Below are 26,205 nucleotides of genomic sequence, written 5' to 3' on the forward strand. Positions count from 1 at the left end.
AGAGAATCTGGATCTGTACCTAAAAGCACTTCATGCGATATATATATATATATATATATATATATATATATATATATATATATATATATATATATATATATATATATATATATATATATATATATATATATATATATATATATATATATATATATATATATATATATAAATGAAAAGCCCTCTGAATAAGGATCCTGATGCGCATGAAGCAGAGGCGTATTTCTGCGGAGGAACGATGAGTGGTCGTTTTCGGCCTTCTCGTAACCTGTATGCCTTTCTTAGGATTATGTTCTCAAACACGGTATTTAAGGGGACTGTTGTGACATCACAGCATTCCCCAATCTCCTGTAACTCCCCTATAGCATCAATATATACGCGTCAGTGCGCGGCGTGAGCGTCTGCTGGCTCTTATGATTACAATCAGTGGTTCGACATCTCCTCTGGTGTAGGCAGTGTTTTCATTTTTGACAAGGCGAAAAGGGGCGCCTAGAAAAAGCACACAAAAAAGTGATATTACGTTTCTGTAATAGCAATACAGCCACTCTTGCTGTGAGAGGAGACTTGGCAGAAAAGGCGCAAATATGAAAAGCGGGTGGCGATGCCTCTCTATTATTTCTGCGCCCGGTTTCTCCATGGAGTCCCAGCGCGGATTTTGACTGCGTGTACTTTGGTCTAGTTAATGATTTATCGGTAAATAAGGACTGCATTGCATTCGAAATGAACAAGAAACTTAGCCATGAAGTTTTGAGAACTTTTCTCGTGCGCCAGAATGGCCCACACGAGTAAAATACTTCGCAATCTGTATCGTCTCGCTGACGTACACGCGTAGAGGCGCGTTGAGGTTTCGGGGGCCGGGAATGAAGCAATGCCGTCGTTGCTTTCTGCGCAGCGACGCGCAGGGCCATGATACGAGGATGTTCGCTTCTCAAAACGGTCTTAAATGTTTCCTCTTGCTCGCTTCTTTTTTGATGGGACTGGAAAGGGGGCATTGTCGTTCGTAGGCCGAAACGAATTTTTAGCTTTGAACTTTCCCATCTGTCGACACTTTTATATGATCATGAGTACCATACTGGGCCTTAGGGAAGGCTTTGGGTAAGGGGGAACTGCGGTTATACGAACGCAAAGCAAGCGTTATTTAAAAAGAAAGAAAGCAAGAAGCACCAGCGCACCAAAACACAATTAAAGAAAAAGCACTGTTAAATGAGCACTGTGTCATGAGACCATGGATATGATCTCATGACACGCTCATAAAATGGTCATTTCAATGTAACGTGTTGCGCACGACGGTATGCGCTAGGTAACGAAACACGGCATGCGGAACCTGGAAGAAATTTCTGCAGCTGTCTGGTTGCAATGTTGACGTAACGCGTGCAAGAAGGCGCCTTTTCTTTATATCGCCATCCGTATCCGGAGGTTAAGAGCCACTTGCAAGATACGTCGCATCGGCTTCTTATACAGTGTCAACGTTCACCGCGCGGCTTGAGTCTCCGGTGTCGCATGGCGCATGTGAGGGAGCTCGGCGGCCGAGAGAAGCTGCAGTGCCCGAGTCGACGGAAGCGAAGGCCTCCGCGGCGGCACGCGAGCGATTCGTGATGATACACATTGCGCGCAGGGGCGCGATGTGGCCGTGCCTCCTCGCTGGCGCGCTTGCGACAGAGTGCAACGTGTGTCAAAAGAGACACTGCCGAGCGACCGGCCGCTCGACTTGACCCCTGCTCGAAATGACTGCCTTCGTGGCTGCCCACGGCCGCGCTGCGAAAAAACCTGTCGTTGGAAAACCGCCTTTCCCGCGATGACCGCGTGGTATATTTCACAAAACTGTCTGCGATTGCCTCGAAAAGCTTCGCCGGGTTGTCTCGCAGAAAGGCCGACTCTGTCGGCTATTGACCTGCGAGCGTCTTTGGTCTCGCTCACCGCAAGAGACGAGAGAGGAGCTGGGGGGAGAGCCCGTTCGGCTTTTCTCGCTTTTTATTTTCTATTTCATTTTTTTTTTCTCTCTTTCGAGTCTGAACGCGGGACGCCGCCGCGTCTGCCATTTCGCCCTTTCGTGTTTTGGGCGGCCAACATCTCGTTTCTGCGACCGGCGCCTTCGGTAGCGCTACCGGGGCCTATCGACGGTTGTCCCGGGCGAGCAGCTGCCTGCCTCATCGGAGCAAATGTATGAGCTCGTATAGGCGACAAGGGAAAAAAAGTGTTCCTCGCAAGTGCGTTGGATGGGTGGGGCTGTAAGCGGCGTTTCAACGCGACGTGTAATAGATATAATAGACCAAAGAATCTAAGGCCTCGATTTGTCAACGGTCTGCAGAATAAACACTGCCACGTGTGTATAACGTGATTGCCATAATATCGCGAGGAATTTAGGCTTTGTGGTGCCGGCCCTTCCGACTCAAAATTTTCTGTTAACAGCTGTGAACAGGAAATGGTGGCTCGGATCCCCGGCTTCGGTTCCAAGTTATTATGACAAGCTAAACACGGTTTTCCATCACTATCGAGTTTCCACAGGGTATGGCTCACTTGCTTACTTGGAGGGTGATTGGGGTTGATAACTAGTTATATGTATATTCCACCCACTTTCTTTGGTTTCCTCCTTAGCATTATCCCTTTCTATATATATATATACATATATATATATATATATATATATATATATATATATATATATATACATATATATATATATATATATATATATATATATATATATATATATATATATATATATATATATATATATATAGTTGCATATCGTCTGTTCCGCACATCTACAGCCACCGTCGCCACCGTAGCGAGCTGTCCAAATTGTCTGTCATTGTTGTATCGAATTCGATATTGCACGGCCGATATTATACCTTCGAACGTACGAGCCGGCGTTGCGACAAAAAAAAAAAGAAATGTTCCATGATGTTCAGGGGCGCATAATCATAGTTGCAAATTAACATGCCAGTGACATTAAGCCACTGCACACTGATACACCTCGCCCGACGCCTCAGAATGTCTAACCACACGAACACCTGCCGAAAAACGCACGTACAGACACATGCACACACACACGAGCGAGAAACTGTGAAAGCGTTAAATGACGCCGCAGAGGCGCCTACGCGATCGCAGGGAGCACTGCGCTCAATGAAACAAGAAGCTCTAAAGGCAAACGCCGATCTACAATGACGTAAAATCGCAAGGAAACGCCATTTTCTGTGGCGCGGAAGTGCCACGCATCGCAAGCCTGGTGATAACCTTATAATAACTGCTACGCAAGGTGAATTCTAGTCGCGCGTCTCAGAATAAGAGCCGGGGTTCATTCGAGGCACATTGGAGAGAGCGGGATTCCTTCGCAGCCCGCCCGTGGCAACGCCGCGCCCCTCCTTTGCGTGAAGCTCCGGCGGCGGTTCCCCAGCCGCGCATTTGCTCCCCAGCAATATCGAACCGCAGCACGCCCGCGACCACTGCTGCCCGCGTCCTGGCGTCGCTTGAGAACCTCGGGTAATGCTAAGCACCATGGCATGTGGCGCCACCTGTCGCCACTCCGTTCAACCAACCGTCGCGATCCGCAACAGGGAAAGCCGTGTTTTGCCTTGGCGCTCGATAAGTCATGAGGAAAACGTGCCGTGTGAGCCGAGCTATTCGGAAAATGGCAGTGTCAAAAATAAAAACAATAACAAACAATGTCCATTTCTTTAGTTACTTTGGTTAGGTGCCGCACCTTCGTTGAGTTTATTTTCGAGCTCAGATACAGGCGCGTGACGGCGTCTGTGTCCGCGAAAGCATCAAGTCCTTTTAGGTATTTTTCTTTCTCTTTCTTTCTTTTTCTTCCTTTTCTTTCTTTTTCTTCCACCCGGCGAGAAAAATAAGTGCTCCAGTTGTTCTTCTGCGACGCACCTACGAACCTGTACATGACGAACGCAAGGTGGCACAGAAATCGTATGCCGCGTTTAGCTATAGAAACAGAAAGTATTTCGGCTTTCTTTCGTGCAGTACCCAGATTTGAGGTTTTGAGAAGGAGAGAGGAACGTCTATTTATTGTGATCAGTGTCCAGAGCTAAGATGTAGACAATTGCTTGGTCACGTTGACAGCGAATGAAAAAAAGAAAGCACATGAACCATATTTCGGCCGCTGTTATCTATAGCTCTGTTCTGGCGCGTTGAGAATATACTATAGTTTATATCATTGGAGTCGTTCATCAGCTGATTTGAAGTATGCTAGGTGGGCTCTTATTCCGAGTTACCGTCGAGTCATGTTCGACTCCTTGGTGGTAGGACAATCCGCATCCAGTGAGACCTATCAAGCACGACTACGCTAAGCTCAATAAGACGTTTGTCCCGTGGTCTGAAGAATTCCATCCATCTCTTACATTGGCGGCCTCGTTTTCTTTTGCCATCAGTTTTACTGCACATGCTGCGTGTAAGTAGACAATCGCGCCGTATGTCCCCCAACGTAGACACAGCCCTCGCTCGGGCAAGAAGTTATCATTTAGTAAACGCTGGCACATAGCTACACATACAGGCAGGATTACTTGGACTCGTGCGAGGAGTACGTTTTAACGATTGATGTGGTCAGCGGCGGTCGCATGCAGTACCAGGAGCTCAGATGTATAAGCCGACCGCGAGCGAACGTGTTTGCTCGCTCCGTCAAGGCGGCACCCTTCGTCGAGAGAGAGAGGACGGAAGGGGAGCCGCCGAACTGGGCGGTTGTTTCAGCTCCGATGCAAACAAGCTGCCAGAGCGGGCACGTGCGCGCTTTGGCCCGCGCAACGGCCACCCCCCGCGGGCGCATCTCGGCAGCCCCGCATAACAACGGGCACCCGCGCACTTTTCTTGTCGTCCCCGGGACGGTGTCACGGACGCAGATCGGTCACTGCGGCCGCGCTGACAGGCCGTCCGCCTGACAGCGCCGAGCCGGGCCCGCCGCCCCTGGCCGCGCTTCTGTGCGCCGTCTGACCCGTCGCCTGATGGGCGCTGGCGGGCGCGCACGGCTTTGTCTCAGCTCTGTCAGGCGGATAAAGGTGCAGCAGCGCAAGGGCTCGCCGAGCTACGCGGGGCTCTGAATCAGCCTCTAAAAACGCTCGCAGCCAACCGCATTTTTTTTAGCCCACCGCGAGAGCTCGTTAGACTTTCAGGCGTGTGTGTGTGTGTGGCATTCCTCTTGGCAATAGTGCCTCGCATGCGTTTCGTAAATCGCGGAAGTTGTTGCAGTCGATCGCACGGTGCCTTTTTTTTTTTTCACTTAAGCGTTAAAGGCATTTATTCTGCAATGATAAACGCTGACAGCATTTTGTCCTAGTTGTTGTATAGGCGAAATAATACTCATATATCTTTTTGCTCAAAGAACGGTGACGACAGGCAATGACAGGACAAAAGGCATTTCGTCACATGCGCTGGAAACATCTCCGACAGATTTCGTCCTCCAATGGCAAGCGGTGTATGTTCTCCTTGGAGTACGCATGGTCAGGAAAAAAAAAAGAGCAATTAAGAGTATACTGACTTCAGCCTTTCATTACAAGACTTGCGGTTGCAATGCATCATTTAGTCAGTGCACATACACCCAATAGCTTGAATAAGGATAAATGGTTTTCGCACGAGATATAAATGAAGCGGTATGTAGAAGACAAGGCTGAAATCTGGTCGCGTTATGACCATCTCTCAGCCCCTTCTTTTTCCAAATAATACATTTTCTGTTGCTGAAAGCAGGCTGAATTGGTTGCATGCCATTATGGAACACATGCTTGCAGCGCTAAGAAAGACGAAACACAAATATCAACTTCTCTTGCGCATTTCATGCTTGTTTCGTTTTTCTTGGGGACGTAAACACGTTTTACAATAAACTTGCTTACTTGGCGAGGTTATATGGATCGCGCGAGTCCTGCGTATTACAACTCTAGCAGGTTCAAGTGTCCGTTTTTACAGCGAAGCTATCTATGGCTAGGATCTGGAAAAAAAATGTGTCCGAGATGTTGACACAAACAAATCATCATCCAAAGATTAGGACAATACATATGTTCTTACCTTTGTTCAGTATTCTGGGTCAACTCTGTGTCGTGCGCTAAACAGCTTCGCTGGTCATCCACCTTGACATATAAATTTTCTCGAAGAAGAGCTGACGGCCGTTGGCGGTGATGTGCGTCTCTTAAAAACGACTTAGGCACTCAGCTAATTCTGCAGAAATTGGAGAATGACCTCCAATGCGAGTACTACCACCCAACCCCTATATAATGAATGTTCTGTATCTCTCTTTTTCTCTCGAAAGATAGATCTACGAAACATCCGCAATGCTTTCGGCACTGAATCCAGCCAGGCCTTCCGTTTCTCGAAATCTGGTGCCTTATAATTATCCTGCAACTTTTAAGCTGACATAAATCGGAAAAAAATAGAAAGAAAAAGAAAAAAATTGCAATGTTTTCTCTCCTCTCTCTCTCTCTCTCTCTCTCTCTCTCTAATTATTTCGTTGCGCGCGAGTGCTCTGTTTATTTATGTTTATTCTTATTTCTATTATTACGTTTGTTGCTGACATTTGCCTGAGCTATTGCAGCGATTTCTGTCACTTAGGAGATTTAGTCGATAACGTCAGATTGCTCTTGAATTTTGTTCAAATTTCACGACTCCCGTTCACAGTTTCGTACACTCGTGTTCCTTACAGTCATCAGCGCTATAACACTCCCATCACTGTACCAGCGCACAAACAGCTCCTGCTGCATCCGAGACATCGTAGCCGCACCTTATACTGTTTCGAAAAGGCAAGAAAAATGAACAGCGGGATATGTGCCCATGTGCATCCCGAGAAGCCATCCGCCGCGGTAACACGTGTAGCGAATATATGGCATTCCGCTGCTGAGGACCAGGTCGCGGGTCTGACTCCCAGCTGCGGAGCCCGTATTTCGATGAGAGCGAAATGCAAAGAAAAGAAAGAAAAAAAGAGAAAAAGAAAAGGAAAGAAAACGCTCGTGTACTTAGATTTAGGAGTATGTTAAAGAACACCAGCTACACAAGATAATTTCGAAGCAGTCCACAGCGACGCTGCTCATAACCCACTATACACTTTTGGGACGGTAAAGCCCACAATTTAATTTATCCCGAGAAGCTGCGAAGAAGCTGCGTACCGTATCTAACAAGTATTCAGTAGGTTCTAAGAGAACCCACGTTTCCAACGCTTCGTCCGACGGGTCGCACGTTTTTGACGCATTTATGTTTTCCACTTTACGGGCAAACGACTCGATGTGCCTATACTGGGTGATCATTTTTAAGTTTTATGGAATTTTAAAAATCGCCAGTGGCAGATAGCATAGTTCTACACCTTGAGCAGGATTATTTATAGAGGCGGACATTACTTGCACGAATCGGCACATAACTTGCCGCACGTGGGGAACGATCCCACGTCTTCGGTGCGAATTCGTAACGCGAAAACGTAGAGTCGTTCCCCACCTGCGGCAAGTTGTTCTTTCATCCAGTTTCATTACCATTAATTTATAATTTCTTTCATTCATATTTCCCCTATGTTCTCCTTGGTGTCTTTGTTGGCTTCTCATGATAGGATTAATAAAAACCGCGCCCCTCGGTTAACCCCCTTTGTGCTCGTATACATGTGTGTGTGTGTGTGTGTGTGTGTGTGTGTGTGTGTGTGTGTGTGTGTGTGTGTGTGTGTGTGTGTGTGTGTGTGTGTGTGTGTGTGTGTGTGTGTGTGTGTGTGTGTGTGTGTGTGTGTGTGCGTGCGTGTGTGTGTGTGTGTGTGTGTGTGTGTGTGTGTGTGTGTGTGTGTGTGTGTGTGTGTAACGAAATCTGTACTAAAACACTCCTCGTGATTTTTAGTCTATACATTAGACAACGTGATCTTCTACACATACCTGAAAACTCAATTTTTAAATTATACGACTTCCTAAAAAAGGGGGGTGGGATGAAAGAAAGTAAATAAGAAGTCTTTTTACTTTAATTGAATTACAGGGTCTGACATGCCAAAGCAACACACTGGCTGTGAGAGACGACGTATAGTCGGGTACTAATAATTAATGTTGACAACTTGTGGTTCTTTATAGCATGCAACTAAATGTAATCCTGCTTGGACCACATGAGGTCTGCAGTATTATGTAAATAAAAAAAAAGTATACACGTGTTTGCCTTGCAACCACATCCATATGCGGCCGCCGCCCGGACGGCTATCGAAACCGCGACTTCGTGCTCATGCAGCAGGACGCCATAGCCACTGAGACACTGCAGCGGGTCTTGATTGTACTTCACGCGCAACTTGTATGAAATTTATACGCTTGTGGCCTATATAGTATCCACATGAAGAGAAGCCGTATACGAGATCAACGTGGACAATGCACTATAGTGTTTAAAATACGGCAAAAAAAGAAGGGGAAAACTGGGATGGCGCACAACGCTATAGAGCAACTGCATCAACTGTTCTCAAACATACGTTCTAATTCTAATATTCATTCATTCATTCTAATAAATGGCGAGAAAATGAAGCAAGCGTAACGTTCAACTAAGAAAGTAGACTGTCACTACCGCTTTTTTTTCTTTTTTACTCGTGTATGACAAGCACGTCATAAAGTTAATATCATTCCTCGACAGCGATATTGAAGTGATGCTGACGACGTCACGCTGGTTCGTCAAGCTATAGGATATGTATTTGCTAACATATCGTTATTCCATTATGCGATGTATAGGTATGTGCCTCTTATAATATTAATAGTATACATTTACTTGACAGAAATGCAGACGATTGTGTTTAAACGAAGATACAAAGGCTTGCTATTCAAGGCATATCCCCACGGATAGAACGCCTAAACAAGGTTTTCTTGTTTTTTTTTGTTGTTGTTTTTTTTTGCGACACAAACGCTGGACACAGGAGTGGGGTGTGAAACCAGACCCGCCTATAATGTGCTCGAAAGTTGCTTAGAGGCAAGGCGAAAACCTGGAAAAACCTATCCGCGCGCGCATGTTGAGATAGGAAGCTACCCAAACAAAGCCTGCAGATTACTCATGCTTGTTGGTTGCATAGCTGATTGTTCGCGGGGTAGCTCAAAAAGAAGAAAAAAAGAAAACTTACTGCTCCGTTGTCGGGCTGGCAACCACGTGCGAGCCGCGTCGTGCTCGGCCCTTCGTGCACACCGCAGTCGCATGCATGCAGTTGGCCATAGAAGCTTCGACGTTACGTTCTACGCTGCCACTGGTTTCCCGTCTCCTTTTTGGTGACACAGCGGGGCTTAAACGAAGAACGGCGTCAATGGGCCGTGGGCACCACGCATTCCAAAGCAGGAGCAAGTTATTGCGCTAGCCACGTATATAGTTTTACGCGATATACTGCATGCTGCTAGCCAGCTCGCCGTTTCCCTGCGCAGTGTCTGAAAATTCGCGGACAGCTCTTGTCGGCGAAGCGGAATCATTCAGAGACATCTAGCAGATATCCTTGTCACAAACCCGCGGAGCCGGCGCCAACAATCGCAGCTGACTATATGTGTTAAGGTGTTGCTGCTCGAGTGGATGCCTGAGCTTAGCTATAATTGAGTATAGTGCAGCTATAGGTGTCATTTAGGCACTTTATCGCTCGGAGAATAGCCGGTGAGCGAAGCTATATATAGGTGCCATCGCCAACGATGTATTCAGGACGCATTTGCAGCGAATCTTGTGATTTAAAATATTGTGATAAGAACAAAATTTGCACACAAATAGATTTCTTCCCAATGCGTGAGGGTCGCAAAGGACTCGTGTTTCCTTTACTTCCTTTCATTTTGCCTCTGTTGAGGAACAGTTACGTGTGACCTAACTCCCAACCCTTCACCACTTTTCTGAATTGAAGTCGCCGCTGCGATATTGAATTCGCCATAAATTAACTAAATAAACACATGCATAAACAAGTAGTCGACAAGAACAATACATTGGGGACTTAGCAACATTACCAAATTAATTAGTTTGTTTGAAAACAGAAAAGTTAGTGGGCTACAGATTTCTGACACAAAATTGAACAAAATCGTAGGAAATAGTGCTATTGCTGATGGGCGCTGTGGCTTTGTTGACACTCACCGTGGCTCTGATGACGTCGTTCATGCGATAGGGCTTGCTGTTCTAATGGAAAAGGCAAGGGATCGAGTACGAGAGCTTTTCGCGACGAAATGTTGGCATTAACCGCGGTGGCCAGTGCCGGGCTACCCATGGTTGCGAAGGGCTGCGGCCAGATAGACGAGTTACGCGACGCAGTCATCTGGACAGGACAGAAAAGGGTCCTTGCAGTATACAAAACTTCTCCGAGTGCCGTTCACGATTGGCCGTCGCCACAGCCTTGTCCTGTGATCAGACTGTTCGGTAACATCGGCGGCCTCCCGAACGCCGGCTGATGAGGAGAAGCAATTACATAAGCGGTAGAGGAGCGCATGCGCTCCCACAACACGCGTGGCCATGTGCTTGCATGGTTGGACGTATCTGTCATCAAAATATCGTACCATTTCCCTGCCCTTCTTACCCGCCCCCCTCCTTTTTTGTTGTTGTTGTTGTTGTAAGGTGTCAGCATAGTTTAGCTGCACGTTAAAACTGCCATATAGCGCTTCCTGGCCAATGCTGCGTTCCCCATAACACAGCAGGACCCTGGCACCGGGCGACCCACCTGACGCTCTCAACGGGCGCTTAGGGACAATATAGTGCTATCGTCGGCAATATTTCTTCCGCAATGTGCGCAATTGTAAATTTATTTCGAAGTAAATTATCTTCAGCAAACGGGCCTAGCCTACGGCACCACTTATCATAATGTGTCCCTGCCTTGCAACGATAGGTCATTCCACAGATATTTCAGCTGCATACAGAGTGGACGTACGCATCGGTACATCGCCTGCATTGTAGTCCTCCACACATCTGCTTTAGTTGCAGTCAATGTTTTCAGAACCATTCCTTCCTTTTCGCTTCACGTATGTAGCTTACCCCAGTGCATAGCAGCAGACCGGAGATCTACAGCTGACCAGCCTGCCCTTCGTGCATCATTGTGTAGCAACTTGTCTCTCTCTCTTTCTCGGACTTTCATTGTAGGGCAGTTTTACGAGACACGCTTCAAGTTCGCCTCATACAGATCCGATATTCACTGTGCCTGCGTCGGCAAGAAAGAGAGAAAGGAAATAATTCCGCGCATAACGTGGAATTAAGTGGTGTACGAGTGCTCCGAGGGAGCGGTGCGCACACACCATCCCTGTACCCGCACCACGCTGGCGGCGTTTGCGCGCGCATGCGATTCCTTCCGGCGGCGACGCGCGCCCCACGCGCCCGGCGGCAGCCCCCGTGCGGCGGACCCCACGCTCATCCTTTCTGCTGGTTTGTTCCGGAGCAATTGGCGTAATGTCACGAAACACAAAGTTTCGAGCGTGGAAAGCGGGATGGGCCGATGGCGTGACGCAGGTGCTTGCCGAATCGTGTGCTGGCGGAAACAAGCGAACATCCTGCGCGCCGGGGGCCCGGCTGAGCTTAGGTAACACGCTCCCCTGGCTGCGCGCGGCAGCCCCCGCCGACAAGGTGCGCGATGGCCGCGTCGACTCGCGGAGGAGAACGACGCACCGGCGAGCTCTTGAGAACGGGCGCTGTAAGCGCGTTCACTGTACTTCGAAAGGAATGACGTAGTCGTGCTCCTGGGCGTGCTATGTTTTCATCGCTATATATATATGCACGGCTATGAGCGCGCCTACGTGCAACTTGCCCGCGAGCAGTGATCAAGGCCGAGATAACTGTAACGATTCTATTCCAATGTGATCCGACTGCGTTATCGCAGAGATCGGCCGGCCGTGAACGATGGATGGTGAGAAAGGAATAGAATCGAGGAAACGGAATCCTTGATCTACAGCCTTTTACATAAGCAAATATTCGGAAAACTTCGTACGTCCCTGTTCTTTATACTGCGACAGCAGTGACGCTTGAAACTGGGTTTGCTCTGTCCGTCCGTCCTTTCCGTTAAGGCGTCGTCGTCATCGTGTCGTCTTTGTCAATTAATCTACTCAGCCTCGCCATATGTGGCGAGTAAAAACAAAGTTTTTCCCAACACCTCCACTGGGGATCAAAGTGAAGCTCCTGTGGCAATACAGCTGGGAACGGTCAGCACTAACCACAGCGCTATCGCGCAACTGCAGACAATTTACATCAGCGTAGAATATGTGAATTTTTTCATCAGCAATTTTAGTTATGTCATTGTCGGTCGAGTGACTGTGATCGGAAGAAATTTAACTTGCTTCCGTTTGCTTAAATACGGACGAAGTATATAGCTTCGCAGTAAGACTTTTGGACACCATATTTTTTTCCAGCTTATAAAACGAGTTAATAATTTTGGGGAGGTCAAACACTGGAGTTTCTACACGACCCGCTCCGTGCTTGACGGTAATCATTACATCGAAAAAGATCCTTGTCACATCCTCGTCATTAATCAACTATATTACCGTTTAAGTAAGGAAGACAGCGCGGAGTGTTTCTTGGTGAAATTCGGCCTTTATTTTCCGTGATACAGTACTGATGTGAAAGCGAGAAAAAGAAATTCTGGCTTAAACCATCTCAGGATGACTGACGGCGTTAATGCTATTCGCATTTAAGCAACCTAGCGACACGCCGTATTGACACCTCCGAAACGCGTCGTGTATGATGCGTGTATTACATCCACACTCCTCTATCGTGCGTACTGTAACAAGACTGTACTTCTGGTCTACCTATATATGGGCGTGGCTTCGAATTCCACTTCTGAGACCATGTCATAGCGGTGTCACACGTAAATTATGATCGCGATCGGAGTAGATCCGGATTGAGCTTGATCCGGATTTAGTGTTGCTACACGGTCATTTGCGATCGCGATCTTGCGGGATCCGGATCTGACGATCGCGACTCGAGAATTGCGATCAGGCTGACGTCTGCGCCCTCTAGCGCAGTGTTCTGAAAACGCTAAACAGAAAAAGTGAAGGCAGCTCAATAATGAAACTTCTAAAAAACCTTTTTATCAGCAATAGTAATCTGTAAATTTGAAATACCTTTTTAACCATATTTTGCAAATCTGAATTTGTAGCCAAGGCATTATGCAGTTCTGAGAGTTGCCGACGATCAGCAGACGATAATAACTCGAACCGGATCGTTAGACCGTGTAGCAGCGGCCATTGTTGATCGCGATCAAGGGCGCTATTCTGGACATTCCGCCATTTTCTTCGATGCGTGACGTAGGCGCGACGCAAACAAAATGGCGCCGGTGGCCCGGTTTTGCTTACGTAACGTGACGCCAACTTGACGTTTCGCCTAAGAAACTGAAAAGAAGGCACTGAATGTAGCGTTATCGGTAAAGCAAAACAGTTTTCCTACGCAGTAAAAATAAAACAGCTATCTCAAAGCGTATGATTATTCTGTCGAAAACGCTTCTCGCTTCCGTCGTCTGCTGCGTACAAGCCGTCGTCTGCTTCAGTAGCTCGGATGCGTGTCCCTGGAAAATGGAAGGAGTCATCGCATGTTGGCGCCAACGCGCTTGTTTTCTTTCTTGAGACAACATACGCGACCTACCAGTGGTGATGCGCGCACGTTCTAGGCCACGTTATCGCTATTTCGTGAAACGCAAGTGACTCAGCCCGACTCGGCTGGCTGAGAAACGGTCGAATATCATCGATAGCGTTGCGTGCGCCAGAGATATCCACTAGAGCGACGCAAGCGCCGGCGCTGCCATCTCTTGTTCATTTCGCTGGTTACTCGCACCGCGGGAGGAAACTTCAAGGCGCCGCCTTGCGTACATTTCTTTTTATAAATTAAAAAGAGGCCGTTGTCATAACTTTTGACTGTGCAAAAAGGCATTAATCTTGATTACAATACAAATGCAGCAGTGAAAAGTGGACAACTTTGCCGAAAGTTTGCTATATATTCAACCAATATTATTTCGTATAAACGCGTTCTTTTAAAAAACGATGGCCCAAAACACAAATGCCAACACCACCCGAGAGCGATGCAAATACTATGAGCACGCGTTATGAACAAAAGATTTTCGTGGCGCCAAACGACGGGGAAAATGTGGCGATACGCATTCTTCTCGGCTGCCATTGCATATGGCTGCCCATTAGCATAATTCGCGCGGCTCGTTGCAGCAAAAATTATGGCGGAAAATCTCAGCAATGGCGGCCCTGCGCAACGTCACGCATCATCAAAATGACGTTTACGAAACAGCCCTTCCTGTGACGCTCCCCACGAGATATTCCTTCAGCCAATCAGCGAGCTGGCATGGCGCATATCTTGGATCGCCACCACATATTCGCGCAATTGTAGATGCATTGCACTGGCTTTTGCACGCTACCGCTCACATTCTTTTTGAAGCGCTAACATCACAATATATCTGCCAAGGACCACAAAAATGTATTAGTCCATAAAATTTGCAGCTCCACGTCACGTTTCGTCATCTTGATGAAAACGCAAAATTGCATTTTGCAATACTTCCGCTTCCCGGCACAAATTTCAAAACACGTGACCTCTCGACAGCCAATCGGAGAGTAAACATGGCGGATAATGGCGGCCGTGCAGCCGCCATGCGTGTCCAGAATAGAGCCCCAAGAAATCCGATCAGGAGCGGCCCCGATCGTTATCAGAAGTGTACGTGTGACACCGGTATAAGGTTTCGTGCGTATATAGGAGCGTGAGCGAGGTACTGACAAGGCCAACATGGTGAAAATCAAACTATGCCGTTCTTTATTTCACCTTGCTCATACAGCCACACCAAGAGGAAAGAAACGGAAAAGGGCACGACCCGTGCGGGGTGAAAAGAATGATGCAATACGCGCCGGCATCACATGTTATCAGAACGCGAAACAATTCCTTGGATGGATGGTTGGATGGATGGTATGAGCGTTCCCTTTGAAACGGGGTGGTGGGTTCCGCCACCAAGATTTTGTTATTATATTGCCTAATGTTATACCTATGTTAAAAGAGAAAAAAAAGAAAAAGAAAAAATAACACGATGGATTCCCATAACCAAGCTTTCTGAACCCCAATTGTGAAGTTTGTTTTTGTACGCCTCCGTTGTTTGTCGTTTTCCTACTTTTCTTCCACTAATATTCCAATCACGTTTTACTAATCTCTATTGCGGACATGTTTACTTTCCCCCTGCTCTCGCTGAATCCAAGGGCTTCAAGGAGGCCAGAGAGGTGGCTAAAACGACCGCTGGGCAGATATCTTCACATTCTAATAAAACATGCTCCATCGTATCGCTCCCTAGCTTTGCTGCAGCAAGCACATGCTTCTTCTTCTTTGTTGTATCTCGCTTTATAAGTGCGTGTTCTAAGGCATCCTGATCTCGCTTCGAAAAGTAAAAAAGCTTCCCTTTCAGTTACCATAAACAATTTAACAAGTGCGAACTTCGCGGCGGCGCCGCGAAGTTCGCACTTGATAATTTTTTTTTTTTTTTTGGAGAGCGGCACATACCCAGGAACACAAGTTGGCGTGAAAGAGATTCATTGAAGAGCGGGCATGCACATACTGAGTTAACGCTGTGTCCCACGCCCAGAGACCAATATTGGTCCGACGGTTGGTTTCGAAACCGGCTCGCTCAGTATACAGCAGTTTTATCTGTTGGATCATGGAGCACCCAGTTGCAGTGAGAAGTTAGATAAGGACAAACAAACAGACAGAAAAAAAGACACACCGCAAGCTGGGTGAAGTTCGCAAATAACACTAATCGCATTAAAATATCAGGGCCTGGATAATGCAAGGATTTCATTCCAATTCTTTTCATTTTCTCGCTTATAATGAGTGATCCAAGCAGCACTCCGGCCAAGTTATCACCAGAATCGGCCGGTCGTGAACGGTGGATGATAAGAATTGTGGAGTTTTGCGGTCTCACATGAGTACCGACTGCCGCGGGTTCGAGCTTAGCGAGCCACAGGGCCGCGTCAGTCGTCGCCTCTATAGCGCCGCTGCGCGCGAGCCCAGGCCGCAAGACGCTACCGAGAGACGCACGCATGAACACAGTATTGCCCTGAGTTAGCGGAAACAGTTTATTGTATCTTGTGGCACCCGACACTGCATAAACGCCCGGCCCTGGGGCGGCGGGGAACGAAAGGGGTGCCGCACCAAGGGCGAAAAACACAGTCAGGGGCGCCTGTAGCGCATCGCTGCGAAAGCACAGGCTGAAGCTGAAACACCTAGGAAAAGTCCCGGTGGCTGTGCTACTTGCTCTCGCGATAACCAATTCGCCAACTCGAGAGAGCTCGGGCAATCTCCTTAGGCTTGGGCCTCCGATAAGTGCGGCTTGGCGTGGTACGACTTTGCGCGAGCACTATGCGCCCGTTCTTCGGCTCAGTGTCCGGAAAGGATCAGCACAAGGTACGCGCTCCCCGCACGGGCAAAGGCACCGTGCGTGAGCTCAAGTCCTAGTCACAAAGGTGTCGGCGGACGAGAAGAAGTATGTACGGGTAGCCGGCGCAGTCCCAAGGGAAAAGAGGCACGCTACCTCCACGAGAGTAGCCGCCATGGGCCCTTCGTGACGTCTTAGCCCCGCCCTCACCGCGAACCATCGCGAGTGGAGCGCCACCGCTGACAACTGGTTCAGAGCGAGGAGGGAGTGAGGCGTAGGGATTGCAGAAACAGGTGAATGCGCCCGCGCAATGGCGCGTCGAATTCCCCAAATCCCCACAGAATGAAACAAAATGAATCGCTACATTATAACGGCCCAATATTGCTGTTCCTTTTAAAGAAGAACATAAGTTAACATTCTGTTTTCTTTCATAAGAGCATTCAATAAGATAACGCTAAATAATTTAGTAACATATACGTCCCTTGTTTGGCTAAGTGGTCTCTGTTTCTTAAACATTCCATATACGTTGATACTGAGGGTCACACCAAGGACTCGTTGCAGAAGCACCGTAAGACCTGAAAAGAGCTCATATAAGGAGGGGTAAACGCGCCTATATATACAGGATGTCCCAGCTATCTTTAGCCAGAGTTAAAATATGTGCAAATGCCACGTAGCTGGGCAGAACAAAGGCAATGTTGTTGCCGTCACTGGGAAATACTAAAAATAGTTTTTTTTCATTCCACCTAATTAGGTCATTAGTGTTAATTGATACTAATTGCTACAAAGGAAACCCATACGGGTTCCTTGAATGAAAAGCCCTATAGTTGAAGAAAAATTCGTCCTGGTCCAGGACTCGAACCCAGGACCACCGCCTTTCCGGGGCAGCCGCTCTACCAGATCAGCTAACCAGGCGGCTAGCAGATGGCAGGGCGAAGTCAAATTTGTCGACAACACGAAGCAAAGGCAAGAGTTTGACGTAGTAGTTCAGCGGAAACCCGCAAGGTGGAGAGAAGTAATGAATAAAGGGAAAATCGGGGTTTTCTTTGTAGCAATTCCTACGAACGGGTGGATGTCTGATTTTCCCTTTAATCATTACTTCTCAAACATTATCATTAGATGAAAAGCGTCAATGAGAAAATTGTAGAGCGACATAAAGAACTCGCGATACAGCTTTCTGTTTCTGAGTACGTACTACACAAAAGTGTTTTTCCGAGCGTGAAAGAAGCCCGCAAATGCACGCTAAATTGGCGCGCGACTGGCCGCTCGAGGCACTTTGCGTGTATTCGCGATCCTCCTTCACGCTTGGAAAAACCCTTTTATGTAGCACATATTGAGAAACAGAAAGCTGTATCGGGAGTTATTCATGTCGCTCTACAATTTTCTCATTGATACCTTTAATAAAATTATAATGTTTAAGCCTGTTAATTACCTAAAGCTAATTATCTAATTAGGTGGAATGAAAAGAACTGTCTAGGTATCTCCAAGCGACGGCAAACAACATTACATTTGTTCTGTCCAGCTAGGTGGCATATGCATTATTTTTAACTCTGGCTAAAGTTAGCTGGGACACCATGTATATACTTGGTCCCGGAAAGAGACGTCATCTTTAGCGAATCGTTACCGCTTGTAAAGCGACGTAACAACCAGCAGAAAGAAAACCTGCTGTTAGTCTGGTACGAAATACCGAATTGCTTGCACGCGCCATGGCCAGCAATGACAATCGTAATATTTGAGAAACATTAACAGCTGAAATCTAGGTGCCTACATTCCTTTTTAAAAAGTTCCGAATATGGTACTTTGTTATAGGTTGATAAACGGCAAGCTGATCTGCCATTGTTTGAAGCAAGCGACCGAATGGTCAACCAATAACGATGAAACGACAACAAGTACACTTAATCTCGGAGATTTAGTGCGTCCAGGAGACTGGTGGCTGAAGGAATGTGCCCAAATGCTCAAACGTACTTTAATTGCGGATTATGCGAAGCTCTTTACGGAGGCCAGACGGCGTTTTCACGCGGAGCCTGCGGCTGGCTCTGCTGCCAGAGCGAAAGAGAGAGAGAGAGAGGAAGAGAGCGGTCTCGGCCGCGAGGTGCAGATGAGGGAGCCACTCTTGCAGCGGTGGCGCTGTGTGCGTTATGCAAACAGAGAGCATCAAAAGCGCCTGGGCCACGGCATGCGGATACGAGCGTCGGCCGAAATAAGCGCGCGCCGTAAGAATAAAAGGCAGCGCTGATTTATCTCGGCGCAGCGCCTGTACAGCGCCCGGGCGCCTAACGAGCAGTGCTCTACACCCGTCAAGCCCATGTATCAGTCGTCGCTGGAGGCGTCCTGCGCGCTCGTTACGAGACAAAACATGGGCCTTCGGCGAGCGGCATATCAGAGGACGCTGCAGGCACCCAGGTGGCGGCGTCGGGCCACGGCCGCTCATTGGCCGCATCTCCCCGGACCAACTGCTACAAACGGCAGCAAAAAGAAGCGAACTGGCTCCAGCCGCCGCGGCTCCGCGGCGTGCACGCGCCGGCAGCCGAAATGCGCTTATCGCGCCGTCAGGCGGGTCGCGTCGCTATCGACGTCGATAAGGGCTCGCGGCGTCACTCCGGCGGCCGCCAGGAGGTGCCCGCAATTAAGGCGGCGGACGCGGCAGGCCGCCCGCCCACGACGTAGACAAAGGCCCCTCCTCCGTGTCCCAGAAACGCGTCACGTGCCTTGCCCGAGCAACGCCTTCCCTGGCCAGGTCGCGCACAGCGCACCTTACGAGTCCCTAATAGCTGCGATCCTTCCGCGGATACGGACCGAGTGACGCGCGCAGCGGCGCGTTCGCTCTCGCCGCCACCCGGCCGCAGTACCGCGGGCATCGAGTCGCAGGCGCTCACACCGGATCGTGGAATGGGACTGCAAGTGGCGAACTTTGGAACGGAACGACGAAAGCGAAATGCAGGTGCCCATCGCTGACGGGGCCTTGAACCGTGAGACGCAAGTAACGCAACTACTCACGACATGGAACAGCTGTTGAACATGTGTCGGGGAATCAATAGCATTTAAGAGCCCGCCTTGACGACGAACCGTCTTTTGTTTTGCAGAGAAGCTGTTTGGCTAGGATCTGGCGGATCGCGTCCGCGCGTAGACCAACAATTTTTCGTACGTGGGCCCACCTCGAAGATAGTGCAATATCGGGCCGACCCGCGACGGAGGTGCAGTTCTCCATTAGGGGCCCACATACACAGCTTCGCTGGTCATCTTTCTTCACAGAGTGGAAGATCGCTTAGTTTTTTATCTGCAGGTTTGTGTATGAAAATCGTCTTCGAAGAATTCATCGGAGGGAGTACGCATGGCCCTGCGAAACGTTTCCCGAAACGAAATACATTTCGACATAGGCATTGCGGTGAGTAAGAAAATCCCTGAAGAAAGGTTGGAATCGAATGGGCACTCTCGCTGTTCAACGCCACAGCTACCCAAGGGTGTGTCAGCATGTCACAGGAGGCAGCCTGAGAGAACACTGAAAATAGCCCTCTGTTTCAATTACCACACAGAAAGGGAAAAAAACATTTTTACCTGTGCCAAGGCGTCTGCTTTTACACCTGTGCATTAGCTACGTGCCCAGTACCATTAAAGAGCTCTGCAGTTAAGGTGATTTGGAACACGGCCTTCGTCTCGGCATCTTCTGGGAAAGTTTCTAAATCCCATCAAATAGTTTCTGTCAACAAACGGCACCTCAACGATGGTTTATGTTGCCCTTGGTTTTCGATGCGACAAGCTCTACAGTTACTGTTGGCCAAATTAATTATAGCGCGTTAATATTTATCGAAAAGAAAGAAAGGAAGAAAGAAAGCTGTTGGTCGCGCAATGGGGATTCGCCTACTCCAACTTTCGGTTTCCACTGCAGCAGCAGGTTCGTCAATAAATCGCGCTTCGAGTTATCGACTGATTCACCCTCGCCTTACTATCTGCTCTTCGGTTAACTGAGTCGGTATAGACTGACTGTCCCGGAAAGGCATTCAGGCCATGCTCGAACTCTGGACTACACCCTGGACCAAGACAAATATTTCAATTGCGAATCTTTCTTTCCGAGAACTCCGTATATGGGTTTCCTTTGTAATGTCAAGCAGCCTTTAGGTGCACATCAACTTTCCCTTCTCGTTACCATTTGCTATACATGCCACTTGCCTCAGTCGTGTCGGGGCAGCATAATGCCCTGCGCAAAAGGACGTCGAATGGTGGTTTGGAGAAAAGTTAGGGTCGGCCCTGTAAATCTAGTCATTATTTTGAAACACCTCAAAATATCTAGATAACTTGTAGCAAGCCATTCTATAACACTGCACTTTATGTAGAAGTTCGTAGTAGGCAAGCTAAATGTAAATCATGCTCATTCATATGCCTTGCGAATAACAGCGTTGGTTCGGTCTCGGTCTCACAATATATCTTTAACTTCGAGATCACTCGGACTTGTCCGAAATCAGACTCAACCGAGCACACATCAGTCGGACTGAGATTTACCCAAGCTGACACACAGTCACAGTCTCGTAGACTCAGACTCACAAGCTCATCAACTAGCCAGCACCCAGAATCGGTTACCGCACTCAAATTTAAATGTAGCCTTTTCTAAAATGCGGGAGGTGAAGCCGCGAAGGTTTGTTAGTGGTGGCGCTGGCTAACACTCCCAGGGTTAGTTCTAGCAGTAACACATAAATACCCCAGAAAGTGGATGGGAAAACGGCACCGCGGTAGCTAAACTGGTAGAGCGTCGCATGCGTAATGCGAAGACGTAGGATGGTGTTCCCCACCTGCGGCAAGTTGTTTCTTCAACCACTTTCAATTCCATTAATTTATCATTTCTTTATTTCAGTTAGTATGAGTAATTTCCCCTGTGTTGTCCTTCGTGTCTTTGTTGGCTTCTTATGATTAATAAAATTCCGGCCTTTCGGTTAATCATCTTTCTTTTCGTTCCATCCATCCATCCAACCATACATACATACATCAAATTATGGGGTTTTACGTGCCAAAACCACTTTCTGATTGTGAGGCACGCCGTAGTGGAGGACTCCGGAAATTTCGACCACCTGGGGTTCTTTAACGTGCACCTAAATCTAAGTACACGGGTGTTTTCGCATTTCGCCCCCATCGAAATGCGGCCGCCGTGGCCGGGATTCGATCCCGCGACCTCGTGCTCAGCAGCCTAACACCATAGCCACTGAGCAACCACGGCGGGTACATACATACATACATACATACATACATACATACATACATACATACATACATACATACATACATACATACATACATACATACATACACACACACACACATACATACATACATACATACATACATACATACATACATACATACATACATACATACATACATACATACATACATACATACATACATACATACATACATACATACATACATACATACATACATACATACATACATACATACATACATACATACATACATACATACATACATACATGCGCACGCGTGCGAAAGATGGCGGACGTTGAAATCAAAACATACCTATAGGAAGCTTGCGGACCCAGATGCACATGTCACCACGGACGACTGGGACTCATTTTGTACTGACTCACACAGGCACCGAACCCTCAGACTCTGACTCCTACCCACACGCACTGCTCGATTGTACATACGAGAGCCGCATAGCGCAATTAAACATTCACCCTATTTTTCGCTAACTACAACTGATTCGTTTTTTTGTCGGCAACCTTTGTCATCAATTTGACTTTAGCCGCCGAAGACACTTGTTTTCACCTTCCCGACTACTGGGTATAGGCTGTGTACGACCAGCTCCACAACCGCTGTTTTCCAGAAGATCCGGAGGCATTTCGCCTTGCAAATCGAAGCACCTTTGAAGGAAAGGCGCGCAGCTCCTTCATTGCCACAAATATCCGCAAGTAAACCGAACAAGTGGGAACAAAAAGTTATGTGACTAAAATTGCCATACTTTTTCTGTTCCCTTCACACAATATCTTTACAATGCGTGGTTTAACAGACACCTAATAAAAAAAAGCGAAATAAAACATATCAGGTATGCTCAACAAAGTTTCAATTGAAAGAAGGTTATGAGTTTTAGTTTACACTAAGTGGCCAATTCGCTACTAGAACGCGAAAAAATTATTCAAATCATTATAAATTAAAGTTCAGTTCATTACATGGAGTGAATGCAATTAGAGCTTAATTAGAACCCAGCAAACATTTTTGTAAGGATATAGAGACAAAAATAAATGCAAATTGGGTGAGTTGGAAGGCTGATGAATTTGAACCCTTAACGAGTCTACTCGTCAAATGTATACTTGAGAATCGGGAAATTTTATCAAACATATATTTTCAAAAGTTGTAAGTTTACCCTCACCGAAATTGATGTTAGACACAACTACACGTTTGTAGGAAGCCCTTCACGGTCACAGGTGACAAGTGTACTCTTAGTGCTGTGTAAGCAACGCAAGTTAGAAATAAACTCCCGCAGCTTGATTGCCTTTTGCAACATTACGTTTTGTCTCGTGCACGTGAATTGTGTGACCTCTCGCCTTTTTTGCTCTATGTCTTGTTCCCACATGCCCGTGCCAACTTGTAGGGTAGCCATCCAGACAGGTGCTGGTGAAACCCATGCTCTCCTTTCTTCTTCTGCTGTCTTGTCCCACCAGGGGTTGGCTTGCTTTGGTCGCACCAAAATAACTGACATTTCTCTGATTACTCTTGCGTCATCCTGAATACCGCTTGGGTATAGTAAGGAGCAACGTGTCTTGACCGCTATCTTGCTGGTCTGAAGCCACTCGCGCTATAAGGCAGTTCTGAAGCGAAGCTATCTCTCCCCCCCACCAGCTTACCACCCTTTTGACTTCCTGTCTGTCCGTCGTTGTTTTTCTTTTTTCGTATGTTTTGTTGCCAGGTTAAGTGGGCCGATCCCGGAGAAAGAAGGTAAAGTAGGCTGATCACGGAGATGGTGTAATGAAAACTATTGGCCAATCCCACAAAATCGGTGTATTAGTACAAGCTCGGTCGATTCCAGAGGTGGTGTAATCAAATCTGGGCCGATCCCGGAGACTATGTAATCGCGCGTGGGGGCTTGGTGGGCCGATCTTGACATCAATGCACGATATGTCACATTGCAAGGCATTTAATGTGGGTTGTAACCCGAGCCAATCCTGCCAGCATTGCAATCTTGATATTACTGATAATGATATCGCGTTACAGTAGCTCAGGTGTAGCATGTCCACCCATCTTCCGCCACTCTTTGGCTATATAGCTGGGCCTTGCGGCATTAAACACACACACACACACACACACACACACACACACACACACACACACACACACACACACACACACACACACACACACACACACACACACACACACACACACACACACACACACACACACACACACACACACACACACACACACACACACACACGCGCGCGCGCGCGCGCGCGCGCACATCATCATTATTATCATCTATTTTTCTTGCCTATTCGTCCAGATTTGGGGGACGTTGGTGTCTCGCCGAATAAGCGTAGGAGAAGCTCTCTAACACGGCTGAGGCGCAGAGAGGGAACGCACGAAGAACATTAATACGACAAAGGACATTTACACGGGACAAAGGACATATCGCCAGATAGACTCAGCGGAATGTGCCCGTGGTCGTGTGATAGGGGTGTTTGATTGATCAGATGTTCGTCAGCGATGTTGAAGTGTCAAAATGCATCGCTGTTTCATACTTTTCTGTCCATAAACCTCTGTACGTGAACGGAGGTTCCTTCACCGCTCTAAAGATATCGAATTCTTGCAAGTCATTGTTGCATCCACATCGTGTTTGAATTTAGGCAGAAGGTATAAACAGCTACATCAGTTGAAAATAAAATACAGTTGCACGCATCATGCGGCTCTCTGCATATCACTTAATTGAAATGATTCAATAAAGCTTCGCGTAACGTATATTCCAAAAAGCGCATTGTATTTCGTACTTTCTGACCTCAGGATCATCATAGAGTATAGTTTTGCTCATCTGTTATTGTGGTGACTTGCCTGGCGCCTGCTGAGAAAAAAGTTTGTCGTCTTCTTCGTGCTTACAGATGATATAGGAGGGTCCCGTTGCAGTCGTTCACTTTGGGACCCTCGTCTGCATACTGTCTGTTACTTATTCATTGTTATTGAATGGAGAATAAACTGAAACTGATAATCGTGAAGATAAGAAAACGTGCGCGTCATCTAGAGTCTTGGTCGCTTACTGTCTTCATACTCATCCGCATCGAATGCACGCGACACCAAGAGTGGAGCAGTAAATCACGCGGCTTCTGGCCGATATTATATCGCGCATAGGACAGAGCCGCAACAGCTATACTATAAGAGATAACGGCTACTGCTTGAAGGTTCCTACACTTTTTCGTCGCTTCCAACAATAGCATTCCACCATATGGTGATAAACGGCCAGTTAAAGATACGCAGGGTATTGAACTTCATTTATTCTAGGTACACCCGCGCGAAAATATAACTCACGCACTTCTTTTCTTTTAATGCACATATTGCCAAAACAGAGGAATGGAGTCAAGCTTCGTTGCACATTCTTTTTTCTAACCATCAACTTTGGTGACTATTAAAGTCGCAAACGAGCAGGAATTTGTTATCGTTAAAGAGTGAACGTGCCAGTAACGTCATAGTATTTGTGGGGAATGGACACTGCAGAAAACTACCCCTCCATTGCACTTCAGAATTTTTTTTTTATGGCGGGGGAGGGGGGGGGGGGGCTATTTTTTTTTCACAAGATCGAAAATTACAAGATTCGTCTCTGTTTGTTGATTCATTAGCTCTTATTTAGCGACAAAGGAAATGAAATTCCGTGAATGAACTGCCGCTGTAAAGTCAGTTATACTTGCGTTGGTCTCTTCCGCGTCAGTTTTGTAGCCTACTTGTTCCTTACTGCCATACAGTAACGCAATTGTCAAAGCATTATGCAGTATAACCAGCTAGCCCCTACAGCTGCATTGTTACCTACACTGTTTACGGAAACTTGGCGCGACAGAAGGCAGAAAAATGTGCAGAAATAAGGGGGGGGGGGGGGACCTACCTGGCGGCTTTTGTTTCTTCCATGGATACAGCTACTGTAAATATCAGCATCTGCGTCTTCATGCATGCCCCATTCAGGATTACATGATGACAGATCAGTTCTGCGGAAGCCTGCTAGGTGGAGGAAAGTACACGAAAGGGAAAATTGGCCTCCACCCGAATTGTACCAAGAAGCTACAAAGGAAGCCCATACGGGTTTCTCAGAAAGGAAGCCTGGCAGTTGAAGAAAAATTACATTGCGCTCCCGAAAGCTATTAAAGTTTTTTTTTTTTTTTCATCTTCGCAGATCAACATCTCGTCGTCATTTACATTAGGAGCGGAAAACCATAAAGCAGGGATTGACATACACTCAAAAGTATTAAAGCCCTCGAGATTTTCTTATGCATAAACTTTCTTACTGCAAAACTGGACTTGATCTAAAGACATTCACGCTTCCTTTTCCCATAGTGGCCAATGATCATTGTCTTTTCTTTTCTCTTTTCTTTCTTTTTTTGTCAGTCGCAGATGACATGTTACGGGAACGGAAACGCACGGGCGTTCGTGCCCAAATCTGGCATTCACAAAAAGTATAAAAATAAATTCTGGGGTTTTACGAGCCAAAACCACCATTTGATTATGAGGCACGGCCTAGTCTGGATTAATCTTAACTACGCAGAGTTCTTCCCTGCGCACCCAACGCGCAGTTGTAGCGCGTTGCATCGCGTTATTGTGTGCATTTTTTCTCACTTAATTTTTGGGTTCCTTCTATCACCTTTTATTCCTTTCACCCCTTTCCCCAGCACAGGGTAGCTAGCACTGGCTAACCACGCTGTTTCTCTCTCACACATTTTCCCTTCTGCTCCTCCTGTATACTT

At 47.2% G+C, this 26,205-nt stretch overlaps 1 protein-coding gene and 1 long non-coding RNA gene across 5 annotated transcripts in view; one reads left to right on the top strand and one right to left on the bottom strand.

Annotated features, from left to right (window-relative positions):
• Positions 1-10,270, bottom strand: part of LOC139054258 (uncharacterized) — a 126,936-nt gene extending 116,666 nt beyond the window's left edge. For both annotated transcript variants that reach the window (XR_011511094.1, XR_011511095.1), the window contains exons 1-2: positions 10,015-10,270; positions 9,041-9,196 (exon numbers count right to left, since the gene is read on the bottom strand). This is a non-coding gene — a long non-coding RNA (uncharacterized lncRNA). The remainder of the gene's footprint in view (positions 1-9,040; positions 9,197-10,014) is intronic.
• The window catches only part of LOC139054256 (T-box transcription factor TBX20-like), a 192,074-nt gene that overhangs the window by 93,869 nt on the left and 72,000 nt on the right, over positions 1-26,205 (top strand). The window lies entirely within an intron of this gene.

Source organism: Dermacentor albipictus, chromosome 1, assembly GCF_038994185.2.
Source record: "Dermacentor albipictus isolate Rhodes 1998 colony chromosome 1, USDA_Dalb.pri_finalv2, whole genome shotgun sequence".
In the NCBI taxonomy this organism is placed as follows: Eukaryota; Metazoa; Arthropoda; class Arachnida; order Ixodida; family Ixodidae; genus Dermacentor; species Dermacentor albipictus.